We start from the raw sequence: 19,279 nt of genomic DNA on the forward strand, positions 1-19,279 counted from the left end.
GGAGTCCGGCATCATCATCAAGGCTGCCGTTGATGAGAGATGCAAGGGCCTGTGCCAAGGATACATCGTGCAGTGGCAGCTCCTTAGGCGATGTGGGCTGTGGCCGTGATGCGAGTCTTTGCGATGGGTCCAATCCAAGCAGCAGTGGAGAGGCATTGGTTCTGCTCGAGGTTGCTCTGCACAGTAGAGGAGATTCATCAGTTCTTCTGGATCTACAGGGGCTGGCAAAGCACCTTAAGCCCACTTCCTAGGGTCCAAGACTGGGATGGACCTCTTGGCAGGGTAGACTCACAGATGACAGAGTCCAGGTTCACATGCAAGGTTGTTGGAAGCCTATTATGTCCCAGGGCCTTCAGATCAGAAGGCCAGCCATCTAGCCCTTGAAGTCACTCTGGGTTCAAGAGATGCAGGTCCAGTCCTTCTCACCCTGGCAAGAGGGCAGCAGGTCAGCACATCAAAGCAGGATTCCAGCGGAATGCAGTCCAGCAGAGTGGCAGCCCTTCAGTATCACAGAAGTCCTTCTTAGTGGCAGAGAATTCACAGGTCCAGAAGTGTACTGGAGTGGTGGTGTCTGAGGTCCGGCAAGTTGTGTCTTTGAAGTGTGGGAAAAGCTTCTAAAGGTTTTCATTTGAAGTCCCCTGGCATCCTGCCTTCCCTGTCCAGGTTCCAGACTAACTAAGGGGGTACGCAGCCCTTTGTGTGAAGGCAGGACACAGCTTATTCACGTGTACGTTGGGCTGTGCCCAGGTTCTCCCTCACATCCTGCCAGTAATGGCCCATCCAGACACACCTAAGTTCCCTATTGTGTGTGACTGTCTAGGAGGAACACACAAAGCCCAATTGTCAGCTACACCCAGTCATGTGACCAGAGACAGGCCGCAGGCACTAAATAGCTAACGCAAACAAATGCCAACTTTCTAAAAGTGTGTGTTTATTGGGGGGTTTTGCCCTTACCTTCAACCACCTTTGGCCTCAGACAATTGTATACACAAAACAACATCAGGTGGTTGTGAAATTAAGGGGCATATGTATCAAAAACCATATTTACGATTCTCAAATAGCGATTTTTTGAGAATCGCTAGTTGAGAATTGCAAAACCGGATGTATTTAAAAATTCGCACATATTTTGCGAATTCTTAATATTCCTTAATTGCGATTAGCAAATTGCGAAATCACAATTAAGGAATACCTTCCCAATCATTCCTATGGGCCAGGAGGCCCATAGGAATGAATGGGAAGTAATTCTCAAATTGCGAATTGCAATTTGCTAATCGCAAATTGAGAATAATTTCAAAGGTGCAAGGGTGTCATGATGACACCCTGATGCACCCCTGAAATGAACATGTGTGCGCATATGGCGCACATACATGCCCTAAGGGCATGTATGTGCGCCACATGGCACTTTGAAAAATGCCAAAAATTGCATTTTTCAAAGAAATCGCAAATTACCACCAACTTGAAGTTGGTGGTAATTTGCGATTTCTTAAGGAGAATTCGCACAACTTGGGTGCGTGTTACATAGCATTTAAGGAATCGCAATTTGCGATTCCTTAAATGCTTACGCAAAATTAAGGAATCGCAAAATTAGCGATTCCTTAATAATACGATGCGAAAATGTCACATACATCGCGTTTTGCGATTTTGTATTCGCAAACGCTGTTTTTTTGCGATTCGCAGCGTTTGCGAATACAAAATCGTTTGATACATATGCCCCTTAAACACATCTTTACTTATTCATGAGGTACATTTTACTCAATAATCATGACCTCAAATTTGTTTTAGTAATGATTGAACACAAACGTTTTTTAAAATTTCACATTTGGTGTGATAAAAGAAAGGACAATCCACATTCAACTCGATGGATATACAGTGAAAAATATTTGAAAAACATATGTGAAATATGGAAAGATAAATCAAATATACATTGTGATAATGCAAAATGTATACATGAACTAGGCTAAAATTACATCTTCACCAATCCATGATTTTACAAGACCAGAGCATTACATTCACAGAAAGTGCTCCTTGTACTGGAACGTATACGCGTCCAAAGGTATCTAATATAGGCTTCCAATAGTTTCTTTAGTCAAATGAATTTATACGTCCATATTGATACTGGTTGAACTAGGATCCCCTATTGATCCCAGTCTACTCGTTTCAAACCCACACTTTCTTTGAGAGTTCTCTTCAGGACAAGGGTTTGGTGAATTCTTATGGGGCACGACGAAGGTTTTGATTCCGACTTATCAGGTGTTGAGGTTGTTAGGGATTTGTACTCGGGAACCAAATCAAAGGAGCAGGACAGGCTTTTCTAGATTGCTCATGTTCTTCTGGGAGTCTCTGTAATTTTTATTTGTTTAGAAATGGATTCTGGAGCCCAGTCTGATTCCTTTATAAAAGCTTGTTAGGGCTCCCTCTGGATCACATCATCCTCCTGCTACATGGATATCCATGTGGCAGGAGGACGATGTGATCCTTTGATTTAATCCTTTGATTTGGTGCAGGAGTACAAATCCCTAATAACCTTTGTCGGACCCTCTATACGTTCCAGTACTAAGAGCACTTTCTGTGAATGTAATGCTCTGGTCATGTAAAATCTTGGATTGGTGAAGATGCAATTTTAGCCTAGTTCAAATTTTGCGTTATCACAATGTATATTTGATTTATCTTTCCATATTTCACACGTTTTTCAAATATTTTTCACTGTATATCCATCAAGTTGAATGTAGATTGTCCTTTCTTTTATCGCACCAAATGTGAAAGTTTAAAAAGTTTGTGTTCAAGCATTACTAATTTTGAGGTCATGATTATTGAGTAAAATGTACCTCATGCATAAGTAAAGATGTGTTTACATCTCACAACCACCTGATGTTGTTTTGTGTTTACAACTTTCTAAAAGTAGCATTTTCAGAATTACAATTTAAATATGACTTCATCATGAGTTAAGATTTTAAATTGTAAAATCAGACACCAAACATGGGCTGTTGATCCCTTCCCATTTAGAAATTACACTTATAAAATGTAATAAGGCAACTCCAATGTTATCCTATGGGAGAGATATGTCTTGCAGCAGTGAAAACTAATTTAAGAGTTTTCGCTACCAGGACTTGTAAAAATGTCCTACTTTTTAAAATACATTGCACTATGCCCTCGGGGGCATCTAGGACCTACCCTAGGGGTGACTTACATGTATTAAGAAGAAAGGTATTGGCCAAAAGGTTTATTTTACCAGGTCGAAGTGGCAGTTTAATGTGCACACACAGGCTCCGCAATTGCAAGCCTGAGACATACTTAAAGGGCTACTTAAGTGAGTGACACAATCAGTGCTACAGCCCCACTAGTAGCATTTAATTTAGCGGCCCTGTGCACATGAAGTGCCACTTTACTAGGAACTTATAAGTAAATTAAATAAAATATGCCAATTGGGGATAAGCCAACATTACCATGCTTGGAGGAGAGAACCTAAGCACTTTAGCACTGGTTAGCAGTGGTAAAGTACATAGAGTCCTAAAACCAGCCAAAACTAGGTCCGATGAAAATGGAGAAAGGCAAAAAGTTGCGGGGGGAAACTGCCCCAAGGCTAACAGGTATAACACCTTAATATTAACATCAAGTACTAAAATCAGATTATTGGCACCAATAAAAAAACGAAACTTTTGACTAATGACCTTATTAGTATATGTTTATGTATGTCCGTTGTGTTGTGACCTTGACAAAAACATGCTTGAAGGTATTTCATTGGAATACTCATGTGACACTAGCTTCTACGTGTCAGTGTTGCATCGGAAGCCAAAAGAGGCGGTGGCTGTCTAATAACTAAATAAAAGAGCAGACCAATCATCCTTCATGATTTCTTTCACCTAAATTAGTACATTAAGAACCAAAACATTTTACAGAATGCTGCGAGTTGCACCTGATTTAGAATAGAAATATTATCCAAAGAGGAGCACACTTCCAAGTAGTTATTGACCAGGACAGAGGTCAAATACAGTCCTCACCTTCACCATGGGACCTCAAATTCCAGTCCCATTGAATAACCACATTGTTAAGTTGTCAAATCTGTACAAAACCATTTATATTTCATGCTTTTGTTCTTCCTCCACTTTCAAGTGATGCAATTGCCTACAGTTACTTAAGATCAGGACTAGGCACACAACAATTCCTCCACAGGCATAACCTATTACATCTTCTTTCCCTGTTTTGAGTGTTACTGTTACTCCCTGCTGGCTGTTGTCGACAAACGTATGTCCATTGGGTTAGTGAGGGCTCCATATTTGACTTTTTTATGAAGTAGGAATTTTTTCCTTGGCTGTTGCCAGAATTAGACAGATCAGGTTGTAGATTTGTTTGTGACCTTCTCCCTGAGAATGCAGCCTATTATCAATTGTTTCAACATTGGCCAAATGCTTCGGTTTGTTACACACACACACGCGCGTCTTAATGTTTGTCTTCTTAGCCCAGAGTTTTGTACTGCTCAGCATTCCCAATCAGATGAACAGTTGCAGCCGGTACGGTACAGGGGTGACGGGGTGGGAGGGGGGTCGCAGGGGATGGCGGTGGGGTTTGGGGAGGAGTTGAAAACAAAATTAAATTCACTAACTTGATTTCGCTGCGTCTCTCCTCTGACTCTCCCACGTCGTGTCTCTTCCAGGAAGCACCCAGGTTCCTCACAGGCAATCACAACGCTGCAATGCAATATTGTGATATGCAGCGTTGTGATTGGTAAGCACCCAGACTCCCCTGAGCCAATCACAATGCTGCAGTGCAGCGTTGTGATTGGTCTGAGTGCCATGGTTCACACTCAAACAGGGGCTTAGACCTGGGCATGTTCTCCACCCAGGCTGCAATGCACCCTGGGTGGAGAGCATGCAAAGTGCGCAGGATGCTTTGGCTGGCCCGAGTTCAGCCGTCCAAAGAGTCATGCGCACTTTAGAGTGCAGCAACCACTCCTCCTCCCTGTAGTCAGGGGAGACAAGCCCCACCCTACCTGTGACAATACTAAAAATAAAATGATAAGTTATTATCATTTTAATGTTTCTTTTACACTGCTCCATGAGCAGTGGGGTGACTCTCCTCTGCCTTAGCAGGGGAGTCGCCACTGTTGAAATTACCAACTTAAATTCTCCAGGGGGTCACATTCATTGAAACACAGTGTTGGGAGCAAGAGGGAGTCACTTTGAGTATTTTGTAATGGCAGATTATATGAATGTTGCTTTTTGTTTTGGTGGAGTGCAGTGCAAACACCTTTCCTGCGACATTCGGTGCACACTATTCATTATTAGTTAGTATAGTATGTACATGGGTTGAGAAAACATACTGCACATATTTTACCTTGACAGCTTTTAAGCAGCTAAAATATTTAGGATCGTACCAACATAAAATGACCAATTCATGTTCTGGCCCTCCAAATCATTCTTGTAGTGAAACGCATTTCAATAGAAGTTTCAGCCTCAACCAGCATTTTATTGTTGGCAAAAACTGTTCACCCTGTCGCAGAGTTATCTATCCTCGCCAGTCAACTCTACCAGCCATACAATAAATCTCATTAACTCTCAAAGGGATTCAACCATCTGGCAGGGACAGTCAAGGGGTTTTGTGATGGGTGATGGAGAATGGCATAGAAAGTGATGGGGTCCGTTTTGGTACTGGCAAATGAACACAGTGAGTTGGGTAATGTGTAGGGTTGGCACAGGTGTGGGGGCTGTACAAGGATACCGGGAAAGGGATAATAATGAGTGTTTGGAAATAGATATTAGATGCTACAGTACTAGCAGATTAAGATAGCCACAGGGCAGTGGATTGGTTGATGGAGGTGTGATGGGAAAAGAAAAGATGTCTCCTGAATACCAGGGTGAGAGACAGAGATAAGCTGCTGCTGGCCACAGGCAGGGAATGGCAGGAAAAATGTGGCCTGTGGACTTCTGACAGAGATGCGGACAATAGCAGGGCGTAGCAAGTGAGCTGTAGCCAGCTTCTTTTTTTGTGTTCTAAGTATTTACCTTCGAGTCCCAGCAATCAAAGTTACTGTGCCAATAATGTGGACTAGTTTGTTTTTCAATATGTGGTCTATATAGGTACTGAGCATGGCTATAAGAACGGATTATAGGATGGAGTTTGAGTGTCAAGGAAAGTAATAGATTAGCATGGAATACCACCCCAAGAATATATATTCTTTGGATTGCACTCTTCATGCATAACAGGTAGTAGTCAGTGACCTATAAACCAACTATGCTGTCTGCCTCACCGTCTTGAATTATCTTTTTCCTCTTAAAGATTACGCTAAAACGATTCTTTAATTAACGATGTCTCATCACTACGGTGAGTGCACTTCTTGAAAAAACATTTAAGGGCTTATTACGATGGCGGGCGGAAAGTCTCTGACTTTTGGTCAGAGGCTTTCCGACCACCATTGTTGGTTTCAATTCTGACTGGCTGAATATGAATCAGCTGGTCAGAATTGAAACTGGCCAGTCATTCCGGCTGGCTTCCGACGGGCTCAAAGAGCCCGTTGCCAGTCGGAGGCAGTCCCTTAATCCCAAAGGATGGCCGTAGTGGGCTGGCCCCACGTTTTCAAGAAACATAGTAAACGTAGCTGAGATGTATTTCATGTAGTTTATTAAGTCTTTAAGAAGTATTTACAGCGAGGCCCAACAGGAGCAGCCTGCTAGCTGCTCAGCCCATCTTCCAACTCAACACTCACACCAGGCACCCAAGCATTCCACTCATGTCAATCCCGCCAACATTCTACACGGAACACTCACATTGGCTGAGCAGCTAGGGACAAGGTGAAAGGGAACATTACAGTATAACATGAGAATACTACAATGGCCTTTCCGCCCTTGGGATTAAGATGCACATTTTCCGGCAGGGTTTCCATGCCGGCCTTTCCAACAAGGAAACCCTGTCACAAGGCATGTTTAGGGGCCCCTAGCAGAAACCCCTTGTGTGTGCGTCCTCCTGTTGGGGGCCCAGGGGGCACCTATGGTACCCCCTGTTAATCCCTGGACCCCATGGCAGGCACCTTGTGGTGCCTGCCACGTGGTGTAGGGATTAACACCACCTCTCATTTCCCTATGGGAGCATGTACTACTGCCGGTTTAAAGCCGTAACAGATGCTCCCATAGGGCAATGTCGGCATGCGACCCTGTTAATCACTGCACCCTATGGTGCCTGCTAAAGGGTGCAGGGATCAACACCACCTCCCATTTCCCTATGGGAGCATGTACTACCGCTAGTTTAGAGCCGTAACAGATGCTGCCATAGGGAAATGTGGAAATTCGACCAAACAGTGTTCGGTTGCATCCTAATTAGGCGGTCTGACGTTCCCATTTACAAAAGACATCATAATCGGCACCTAAGTTTGTGTTTTGTGCATAAAATGTATTATGTTTGCATTTATATAGGACTCGATTCTCGTGATGAGGTGTCGAAGTGTAGTGCGGAATGATGCTTGTTGCAACGCACTTGCTTTGTAGAGCGACTTATGCAAAAGGTGTATTATTATTGTGTGTGATGATCAGACACGTTCTCTTATCATGTTATAAGTCGCTGCACCTTGCTCAATAGTGTAGTAAAAAGATGATTTAGAGTTCTTTTTTTATAACACATGCAGAGAAACCAGAAAAAACAACTAACTCAGGGCTGCAAGACTCATGATTCAGATACCAATCGGTACATACATAGATAGGGGAAACAGCCGTTACAGTGAGGTTTTTACCACATTGTACCTTTACGATGCATGTTTTTAGAACGCATATACTTTTACATAATAACAACAAACCTCTCCCTATGAATTACTTAATACATTCGTAGTACATCATTGTCCCATAATTCAAAAATAATTTTTTGCCAATTTTATTTTATCAAACAATTTCTTTTTTTATATAGTTTTCATCAAATTAATTTGTATAAAAATTCTTTTACTATACAGAATACACATAGAAATAGCCCCACAAAAGTATTACACCATATCTAAAAACAATATAACACCACAACACACACAGACACCAATCATACCATACAATGTTCAAATAAGAAAAAAAGAAGACAACAATGCACATAGACAAACTATATATAAACAGTATTACAAAACATACAATTCATAAATCATATCAAGACAACAAAAAGCGCCGACGCGCGTTTTGGAGTGGAACTTTTGCCAACAGTTCCTTCGTCAGGGCGCAGAAGGTACAGATCACTAGGTGGTTTGATACAATCCATAGGTCATAGGCATCTATTTATAATGCGGTGTGAGGGGCTCCATATCACAATATATTCAAACGTATGCAAATAGTTCTCTCTGCTGGTTGGTGGCAGCCTCCATCATCGGGTTAGGAAGAGCCAGCAATTAACTGCCTTCCTGAGTTCCAGGCAGCCTTGGATGTTTTGTATTTTTGCCAGGAGAGAGTTCAATAGATTGTACTGCTTTATAGAGAAGGAGATTCCACCATTTCCTCTCTTCTTGGAAGGGAATGATAAACCATTCCACCGGCGGGGTGTAATGCAGCCCCCTGCAGCTCTGGCGGTGCAGGTAGGCCTCTACCCTTTCAGGGGCCACCTAACCTTGATGGAGGCCCCGTTCAGTCCAAGACCAATGAATATCTGTGAGATATGGAAGAGTCAGGGGCCCCGTGTTACATTTTGGAATTTTACATTAAGGCTGAACTTCTGGACGTGGCCAGCCAGTGAAATGCTTTGTGATCTGCAGAGGTGTGGTCCTGTAACGCAAAGTCATTTTACTGCTGCATTTTAGGCACATGCAGCTTTAATAGTGGTTTTGTAACCTGTGTGTTTAGATTTTTATTTTTTATTTGAACAGGAAGTACATCATGATTTGCTCTTTTTGCATTATTCTCCTATGCAAATGAAGGGGCACCTTTTCCTTTGCACCACATCATACTATTGAGGTGGGTACAGGTGCAGGCAGGGTCTTGGGAGCACTAAGCTACCTAAGAAATGACACACAATTAGTGCTTCCCCGAAGGTTCCTCATGAGAGGTGGTAGGAGTGTGGTAACAAACCCCCCAGTCACTCACCTGCAGGTGGGTACAGACATGTCACACGCCCCTCTGGGGATCCTCGCTCCCTCTTCTAAATCAGCTGTCTGGTTTCAAAGAAATGCAGAACACTGGTTTGAATGGCCCACTGTCTCTTTCACTGCTGCAGTGTTCCCAGTGCATGGTCAAGGTTGCAACACTAGAGACATATCATTTTGTTTGCATGATGGCGCGTGTTCCCAGTCGGTGTCAGGCCACTGATATTTCTCTCCATTTTGTCAGTAGAGCTTATAACGTACCACTGTTCTCAGGTCTTACCCATTCAATATTCTTGGCAATCCAAAAGCTATTTCCTGAAGTGTATTGAACATGTCTCTTCAGAGAGTGTCCAAGAATTAAATTCCTTCGCATGCTGTTCTTGCAAATAATTTCATACCTGCATCAGTGCTGCAGATTTCCTGTAGAATTTATGATGCAAGCTCCGGTAACATGTTTACAGTCAAGCCTCTCCTTCCCCAAAGAACTTTGAAGAACGATGGTACTCCGCGCCCTTCCCCCACACATTCTGCACTATGTCTTGTTCATTTCAGGTGCACATTTCAGGATTGTGTGAAAATAAGAAAACCTGTGTGAAGAAATGAATTACTAGTAAACCTCAAATGAAGAAAGGTAAACCTAAACAATTATATATTTTAAGGTAAACTGTAGCAAACAAACATTAAAAAGAAATTAATTTCCATGATTATATTTCCTAAAAAGTATGTTGGCCTTAGTTAAAAGAGGTAAAGCTTCAAATTAGAGCTGGGTAAAGGTTAACTCTAGGAGCGGAGGTAAATTTAGGATTAGAGTTAGTGCTAGCCTAAGTATTAAGGGTATGATTAGACTATGGATGAGTATTTGCCTTATGGTTGACATTAATGTGAGTATTAGGGTTCAGGTTAGAGGTAATGTTAGGTGCTTGGTCAGAATCTGGTTAAGGATTAAGTTTAGGGTTAGGTTTAACATTATGGTAAGGGTTGGCATTAGGGATGTTGCCAAGCATCGCTGCCATTATGAAATTCCTCATTATTTAGTTCCTATAGTCAACCTAACAACAGATGAGAATTTCATTTTTCTGAGTTTTTCCATTGTATTCATGTTTTTGGTGTATCTTCGAAGTAGGGGTGGGTGGAATTTGCGAAATTCCCTTTTGCAAATTATCGCAAAAATGTTAAAAATCTCCACAAACACGCGGAAATATCGCGAAGATGCGGAAGTTTTTTCTCGACCGTTCGCGGTATTTTCTGCGTGGTCGCAGCTCGTCAGCTTACCCATGCGGTTGCTCACGGACACTGCCATCTTGTTTTCACTTGTCTCGCGGTGCATGATCGCGAGAAGAAAGACGTGATCGCGCGACGAATGACGTTACTGCGAGCGCGAACTGTCGCGAGACAGCGCAAATGGCTACCAACAATCCAACATCTCGTGGAGAACGCGACTGGAGCGGGAAAACTTGTCGGCGAACGCGGGGATTCAGGTAAGGCGATCGCGCGCACGCGAGAATGTATTATTTTACAGCGCGAGCAAGCAAAAAATTTCCGGTAAAATGCGGATTGCGGACATTTTGACATTTTCGTGCTCTCCACGGAACGCGAAAATCTCAAATTATCGCAATTTCCGCGAGCGGAACGGAATTTTAGCCCAGGCCTACTCCGAAGGACTCCTTTATTTCTAATGTTGAGAAATACAGAGAAACGGGGGGGCATAAGAAATGTTCGTGATCACCCACTGGGTTACATCTCACCCTGCCCTCATAACATTACACTTCCCTGGTTTTTTCTCTAGGAAATGATGACAGAGGCAGTTTTGAATTCCACAGACCATGGTATCACTGACGTCTTAAGAAGGAATGTGTGTGCTATTTCGAAAGCTCATGCATTGTGCCATATTTAGTCCAAGTGAAGCTGCCACAACATGGAATGTTTATGTAGAGTAATTAATAACTTGTATGCATGCTGAAACAAGGACCAACATTAGACGAACTGCCACCCTCCTCTGCACGAACGGCAACTTCTGTAGGTTTCATTTGTCACTTTTTTTTTTCATAAAAATATGAAAAATACATTCCCCAACGCCCCCTTGAAATGATGCAGATGTTTTAAAACAGTTAAAGAAGGCTGTGCGCGTCAATCCAACTTAATTGCGGCCACCCAAACGTTCAAAATATGTTTGTGCCTGAAATCACTTCTTGTTGCTCAGAGTTGATACTGACAACACTTGACAACACAGGTAAAAAGGAACAAACAGGTTCGTTAATGACAGTGGAACTTAAATTAAAGATGTTCTTGCCTGCCAGCCAGTTGTTTTTAATGTGAAAATGTGACCTGTCATTAAACTAAACATCATGCAAAGAGAATTTATTTATGTAGTGAGCAAAAAAAATAGCATTTTAATAAGAAATGCTGTGCATAGCAACAGCACGTCAATACAAAAGTTCATACCCAGTTAGGTGGTAGCAGGTGGATTTTTGTATTTTAGAAGCATGATAAGCGTTGATTGGGAGTCAAAACAAAGGCTTACAATAGACAGGACAGATAACCAAGTATACACATACATATTTACATTAGGGAGTAACGGTGGAGTGTAGGAGGGCAAGAGTGAGTGGGTAAGATTTTGTTGTGACCACTCTCAGTCAATAGTAGGTGAAGCTTCAGGATAATTTCCAGAGCGGGAAGGGAGGAGCTGGTTCAGTGGGAGCTGGTTCCAGTGGTATGCTCTGAGCAGCTTAAAACTGAACCAGTACAAGGGAGCTGTATGGGAATATAACAAGCATTAGATCAGCCAAGTAAAGGATGTGAAAAGGAATATATCTTGTTACTCTACGAGGTCGGCAGCTGGGGCAGGGCCATAATGTTAGACAGAGACACCAGACACCTCGTGTGGCATCTGGTGATCCTGAATGACAGATGTATCTAGAATCCATTCTGTCTGTCCAGCATTGTCTTTGTTGAGACTTTTCAGGGTGAAGTTTCCTGCAAATGATCTTAAATGCATCTTTTTCTGTTGAAAGCTTTAGTCCGATATCTCTTGATCTCTCCAACAAGCTCCTAACGCCCACCTCTTTTTAGGAATGTAATTATCGTATCCCGACAGCTGTGAACATGGCCCCTCGGTTCCATGCTTCCCGTATGCCTGACTCACTTAGCTGCCTCATCTATATTTCTGTGGAGAACGTGCTATAAAAATGAGTGGCAAAGAGGATCGTATTCCTCCATTCTGGCTCACTGTGAGGAGTTGAAGCTCTAGGTAGGAAGAAATAATAACTTTATCTTGAGAAAAGCGCTGGAAGTAAAACGTGAAAGCAACTGTTTACGTATTTTTCTATTTAAAATAGTTTGCTGATCTGTTATCGATTCATTTTCTAACAGAGAAAGTTGGCCCAAACAATCTGAAAGGCCTCTGTACAAGTAGAATCATGTACTTCTGATGTTAAACACAGAACATATCGTAAAGCTATTGGGATATTAGAATAAGCATGTATAGGTTAGAGGAAAAGGGAAGTAAGGATTTTAGCTTAGTAGGGGCTTACAAAAGGGCAGCTCACCCCGCTGCATGCTTGAACGGAGCAGGCAAGACATGCTAGTTGCCCAACTCATCACCTTGACGACCTACGTTTCTGAAGTCCTTGCCTCAGTGGCTCACCTCCTAGGGCCTAATATGACAGACATGAATTTGTGATCCATGGAAATGCCCGGCCACTCACCGGTAATCTACTTTACTGCGAGTCCTGGTATTCCCGTTCCGTTCCTGAACCCATCCCTTCCTCCCTGCTTTCTGTTTATGGTGATTGTTTTTTTGTTTTTCTTCTGTATTCTCAGGACGTCCTAGGGACGCGCCTCCCCTTTTATGCATGCTGGGCGGGCAGCGCCATTCTGGGGGAAGTATTTTGACCTAAGCTGGGTAATAGTTTCTAAAGAGCAGGTGAACTGCTCATGCGTAAGGAATGGGACGGGATGACGGATGAGGAGTTAATGGAACATAGCTCCCCCTTAATCAGCATCCCTTCAGCAGATTCACTAGATTCTCATATGCTTCTGATAAGAGATTTTTCATCTGAAGGCCCTCAACGGTAAGGGCCAGATTCACAAAGGGCCTCCAGACTCCTGGCAGAGGCCCTGCAGTCATGGTAGGACCTCTGTACTACAGTTACCCTTTGCAGGGCCTCCTTCCACAAGTGTGGCCCCCCTGCCATGACTGTGGGGCTCTGACAAATTGTGGAGGCCCTTTGTAAATCAGCCCCTCAGTGTCTGGGTGCCAACGGCCTGAGACTAACTACATGCAGAGGCTTCTCAGAAAATTCTGTTCTTATTGGGCTGGCCAGAAGGTGGCTTTACAGGAGCTAATCAAAGCTCGCGTACACGGTGTTGCAGCCCACCATGTGCCTGAAACAGCAGAGATAGACCAATGTTCATGCACCCAAATGGTAAGAAGTCTTTCAAAGAAAGTTAGTTTTGATCTCTAGATGCGCTCCATGGGATGGTCTAGACAGGCGGGTTTGTTTGAGGGCCCTGTGCTAGAGAATTATCCTGGGGTATATATAAAGGGTGAATGCTGGCGGTTCTATTTTGTATACCTTCACCCCTGTTTACCAACTCCCCTCACAACTATGGGCAAAATAATGTTTACACACACTTGCTCTCCTTTTCCTGCTCTCACTGGAAGCTTAAGACATCAGCTACTCTTGCTTGTCAGCAGCTGTCACACTGACAAAAACAACGAGAGGCTGAAAAGTCAAACAGGAGCTACACAAAAATATATATTTAATTATGTATTTATGCTGATTTACATAGAGGAGAACTAAAGGAGGGGAGGAAGAGCAGAAGGACAGCCTCTCATGAAGCAAACAGAGAAAAGACAAAAATCCAACTCCAAAAACAGGCCCACAACCAATCATGTTTCTTAAATTAATAAAAACTGAACAAAAGTGAAAGAGTACATTATCATCCTAAATCAACACTATTATGATATGTAAGGAAGCTAAACAAAAACTACAGAAAGTACCTAGCATAAAGTCAATATTATTCGCTAGTTTGCACATTATGTGAAGGCTCCAATTTCATTGAGGTTAAAAGAATGCATCAATACAGGGAGCACAAATATTCGGAGCAGTTGCCAAGTCCTATTATTTTTTTTTTTTTTAATTTTTTTTTTTTTAAAAAACCTTTATTCGTATAGTTCAGATACACTGCTGTTCAGCCGACAACCCGGAGGTTCGGCAGCTCCTCGATCGACACGTGCAGTCATCTACAGCTCTCATACAGGATAAAAACAAAGGTTCCAATTTTTTAAAATGAACACAACAAGCAAGGCAATATACATCATAAGTTCGCGTCAGCTCCCAGCGAGGGGGCGGCCCCATTTCCAACATCAGTTCAAGCCACCGATTGAAAGGAGGAGGGAGAAGCAGAGGCGCTAACATTCTAGCAGAGGTGCATCCGAAATACCCAAGTCGGATGCGAGGCTAGGGGGAAAGTTGCTCCTCTGGTGGTTCAGTGGCAGGAGGCAGACATATGTACCCCCTATACTGATTCCAACCTCCCCATACCTTATGCCATTTCTTGGGCCTCCCCCGCGCACTATACACCGTTTTCTCCCGGAACATGCACCAGTCCATGTTGTCCTTCCAAGCATCCAGGGTGGGAGGGCTAGGGGATCCCCACAATCTTGCAATACCTCGCTTAGCCACCATATTACCTAGGGTCACCCATTGAGTCTGCGCCGCGTCGTAGTCTGTAGGACCCCACACATTCAAGAGACAGCGCCGCGCCTCTGGGTGCAATACAATACCCGTGACCTCCTGCATAACAACGTGAATCCGCTTCCATAGTTCCGCAATCACATCACACTCCCATATAATGTGCAGAAAGGTGCCCACCATCCCGCAGCCCCTCTTACACAGCCCATCCTCGGAAAAACCCATATGGACCAATCGGGGCCCAGTGACATAGACTCCGTGGAGTATTTTAAGCTGGACAAGCCGTAACCTGGCGGGGATTGCGACCTCCTTAGGGGAGGAGACCGCGTACTGCCAGTCCTCATCGTCCAGCTCAAGGCCGTCTCTAGTCCACTGGTCCCGCACCCCCAGGAGGAGGTCGGTCCGAACGTTCACAAGCTTTTTGTAAATTAGGGAGATTGTGCTCTCCGGCATATGGCCGTCCAGGATCCGGTCCTCCAATGGAGAGGAGTCAGGCACCTTTTCCCCCTGAACGAGGACCGACTGCAGCGCATGGCGCACCTGCGCATACCGGAAGTATTCCGTACCTTCAAGCGCATATTCCGACCGCAGCTCATCGAACGACTTAATCCGCCCCTTGGTCAGCATGTCCCCCACCCTGGAGATGCCAATCAGATCCCATTTGTCGAATCCCTTAGAGTGCCAGAGGTTCCCCAACATGTCCGAGTCATACAACGGAGTGGCGAGGGTGAGCCTATCCTTCCATCCTAGGGAGTTCGTGACTGTCTTCCACACGTGCACCGCCACCCCGGTCGGCCCTGTGAGGGACCCCGCCGGTGGCTTCGAATAAAGTGCTCTATAATAGCCACCACCCCGCAGCAACCACCGGTCCATAGCGAAGCCAGGGCCAAGCGCCGGACCGTAGACTCCATGATTGATCGCGCTCAGTTGGGAGGCCCAATAGTATCTCCGGATGTCGGGAAGCGCGATACCCCCGTCGTACCAAGGGAGAGTTAATTTTGCTGTCGCTATACGCGGGCGGCCGTCCCACAGCAGCGAACGCTGCAGACTCTCAACCTCCCGAAAGTAGCTGGCCGGAACCAGCTCCTGGGTGTTCTGCAGGACATAGAGAAAACGGGGAAGAGACATCATTTTGAATAGCACCGCACGGCCAAGGAGGGAGAGCGGCAGCCGTCGCCAGCCCGCCACGTCCCGCCGCAGACGCGCCAACGGAGGGAGCAGGTTCCTCTCATACCGCACCGTTGGGTCGGCAGAGATATAAATCCCAAGATACAGGAAACCCTCCCGGGCAATCTGGATCGGGCAATTCCGCGGGGGAACCGGGACGTCCCCACACAGGGCATACAGATATGACTTACCCCAATTAATGGTTAGCCCCGAGTTCCTCCCGAAGGAAGTCAATATGTCGCAAACAACTATAAGGGACATCCGAGGAGAAGTAAGATAGAGCAGAATATCGTCGGCATAGAGGGAAATGCGGTCTTCGTGATCAGGGGACCATCGAATCCCCCTCACGTCTGGGTGCCATCGTATCCAGGCCGCCAGCGGCTCAAGGGCGAGAGCGAACAACAGCGGCGATAGAGGACAACCCTGCCTGGTACCCCTCCCCAGATCGAAGGGACGGGACGCCCTACCGTTAACTGCGACTTTGGCGAGAGGTCCTTCGTATAATAGCCTTACCCAGCCCACAAATCCGGGCCCGAAGCCGAATTTCGCAAGCGCAGCCCACAGGTATGCCCACTCCACCGTGTCAAATGCCATCGTTGCGTCGAGCGCAGCCACCATGGCCGGCTCCCGCATCGTCCCCACCCTTGCGATCACTCCATGGATGCGCCTAAGATTCAACGCGGTATTACGATGCGGGATGAAGCCAGATTGGTCAGGGTGGATCAGATCCCCGACCACCCTGACCAGCCGGTTTGCGAGGATTTTGGCAAGGATCTTCGGCTCAGCATTAAGGAGCGAGATCGGCCTGTATGAGCTGCACCGGTTCCTGGGCTTGCCGTCTTTATGGATGACCACGATCGTTGCCAGGCGCTGGTCAAGTGGGAGGCAGCCCATCTCCCGCGCCTCCACAAACATAGCCCGCAAATGCGGAGCGATCTTGTCCGGTCGGAGTTTGTAAAGCTCAATTGGCAGGCCATTCGGACCCGAGGCCTTGCCCGGGCGTAAAGAGCGGATAGCCCCCGCAATCTCGTCGACTGTGATGTCGCCATCAAGATCATCTCTGTCTATGTTGGAGAGGCAAGGCAGGGCAAGATCGCGCAGGAGCTCACATGAATCCTCCACTGGCCTGTCAGACACGGAGGTATAGACCGTGTGGAAGTAATCCGCAAAGCACTGGACTATGCCGTCCGGCTCCGTGACCATGACGCCATCCTCCGTCACAAGGTTCGGCACAACACGATTGGCCCGCTCCTTTTTATCTAGCCACGCGATCAATTTCCCGGCCTTGTCCCCGACGTCGTACAGACGGCCCCGCTGTTCCCTACTCAGGGCTTTGGCCGCATCCGTCGCGAGGGCCCTGTGCTCCGATTGTTTAAGGCTCAACTTGTGCAGCGCCTCCGACGTGACCTCCCCTTCAAGAGCCAACTCTAGATCCGCTATCTCCGCCTCAAGCTGGGCGACCTCCGCGTCTCTACGACGCTTGGCCGCTGTTATCAAGGAGAGAACCTCACCCCTAATCACTGTTTTGAACGCTTCCCACAAGGACACCGCCGACGTGACCGAACCAAGGTTTTCTTGAAAGTAACGGTCGACCGCCTTCAGTACCGCACTACGAGTCGCAGGGTCCCTGAAGTACCACGGGTTAATTGGGGCCACCCTACCACCCACTCCTCTGCCAACATCCATACAGATCCACACCGGGGAATGGTCAGAAATACCTCGTGCCATGTGCCTGGCCTCAGAGATGAAGGAGGAGTGTGCAGCTAGGGTAAGGACATAATCAATTCTAGAGAGACTGCCATGCGCCCCTGAGTGGAAAGTATATTGTCGTTGTGTGGGATGCAGCAGTCGCCAACAATCAACCAGCCCAAGGGTATCTATAAAATCAGGAAGCCACTTCCGAGCCCCCCCCCGAACTCCTCTGCGGGTGTCTGTCGAGCAGGCCAGAGCCAACCGCATTGAAGTCGCCACCCACCACCAACATTCCTTCTGGGAGATCCAACAATGTCCTCTCTAAGTCCGCCAGTGTAGAGGGCTGCAATGCAGGGGGGACATAAACCGACACCAGGACCAGGGTCCTGCCCTCCCACCGCCCCGCTACTGCCGCAAAGCGTCCCCTATCGTCAACGGTAGTGGAGTCAACCTCGAATGGCAGAGAGGACCTGACTAGTATTCCCGCCCCTCTAGAACCCGAGGAAAACCCGGAATGTGCAACAAATTTATAGCCTTTACGATTGAGTGCATAGCACGTGTTACCAATCAAGTGCGTCTCTTGCAATAAGACAATATCTGGGGTACATTGCTTCAGAAATTGCAGGACAATCCCGCGCTTTATACGATCCCCCAAGCCATTTACATTCCAACTGAGTATTTTTAGGCCCCTACCCCCCATCCCAACATGTAAGGAGACCACCACCCCCGGCATGGAACCCGACCCGAATCACAGAAGCTTGCATCTTTACGCCTTGCATAACAAAAAACAACAACAACCCCAACAACAACCCACATCCACCCCCCACCCTGCACCCCTGCGTAAGCTCTAAAGTGCCCCCCAACTTGCAGTGTGCCTGTCGCCCCTTAAAACTACTAATCTACGAAAAGAACCCCAGAGGAGGAAAAGGCTCCCCTACTGCCCCCGCTACCCCCCGGATTATCAACCTCCCGGAGGAACCGGAGTCCTAGTACTTAAGTCCTGGCTCAGTGTTCATCCCCACCACCATCTGCGCCACCGGAGCGTTCCACGCCAGTCCGTCCTTGGGGCAATGTGTCCAGCCAGTCTCCGACCATGTCAGGAGACTCAAAAAAGAAAGTCCGCTCTTCGAACACCACCCGCAACCTGGCCGGGAAGAGCATGGCATATTTCAGTCCCATCTCACGTAGTCTTCTCTTGACCGCCAGGAAGCCTTGCCGTTGCTTCTGCACCATCTGGGTAAAGTCCGGATAGAAACTGACAGTAGTGTTCTGGAATGGCAGCGGGCCGGCCACCCGCGATGCTTGCAGAATGGCATCTCGGTCCCTGAAGTTAAAAATCCTGGCGACAATCGGCCTCGGAGGGGCCCCCACCTTGGGCCTCCCGCCAGGGACTCTGTGGGCCCGTTCGACAGCAAAGAACTTACTGAGGCCTTTGGGCGCCAGATGGTTCACCACAAGGTCCTCCACGAACAGGTCCACCGACTGCTCCTCCGAATTTTCCGGGACCCCAATGATGCGCACGTTATTGCGCCTTGCACGGCCTTCGAACTCTTCCAACCGTCGGGCAAAGTGATCATTTGCCGTCCGCAGGGTACGGACTTCCTGCTGAAGGCCGGAGACGTCGCCCAGGAGGCCGGCAGTCTTGAGGTCCAAGGACTGAACCCGCTCATTAGTTTTCCCCAGGTCTGCC

The sequence above is a fragment of the Triturus cristatus genome, chromosome 8, assembly GCF_964204655.1.
Source record: "Triturus cristatus chromosome 8, aTriCri1.1, whole genome shotgun sequence".
Taxonomy (NCBI): domain Eukaryota; kingdom Metazoa; phylum Chordata; class Amphibia; order Caudata; family Salamandridae; genus Triturus; species Triturus cristatus.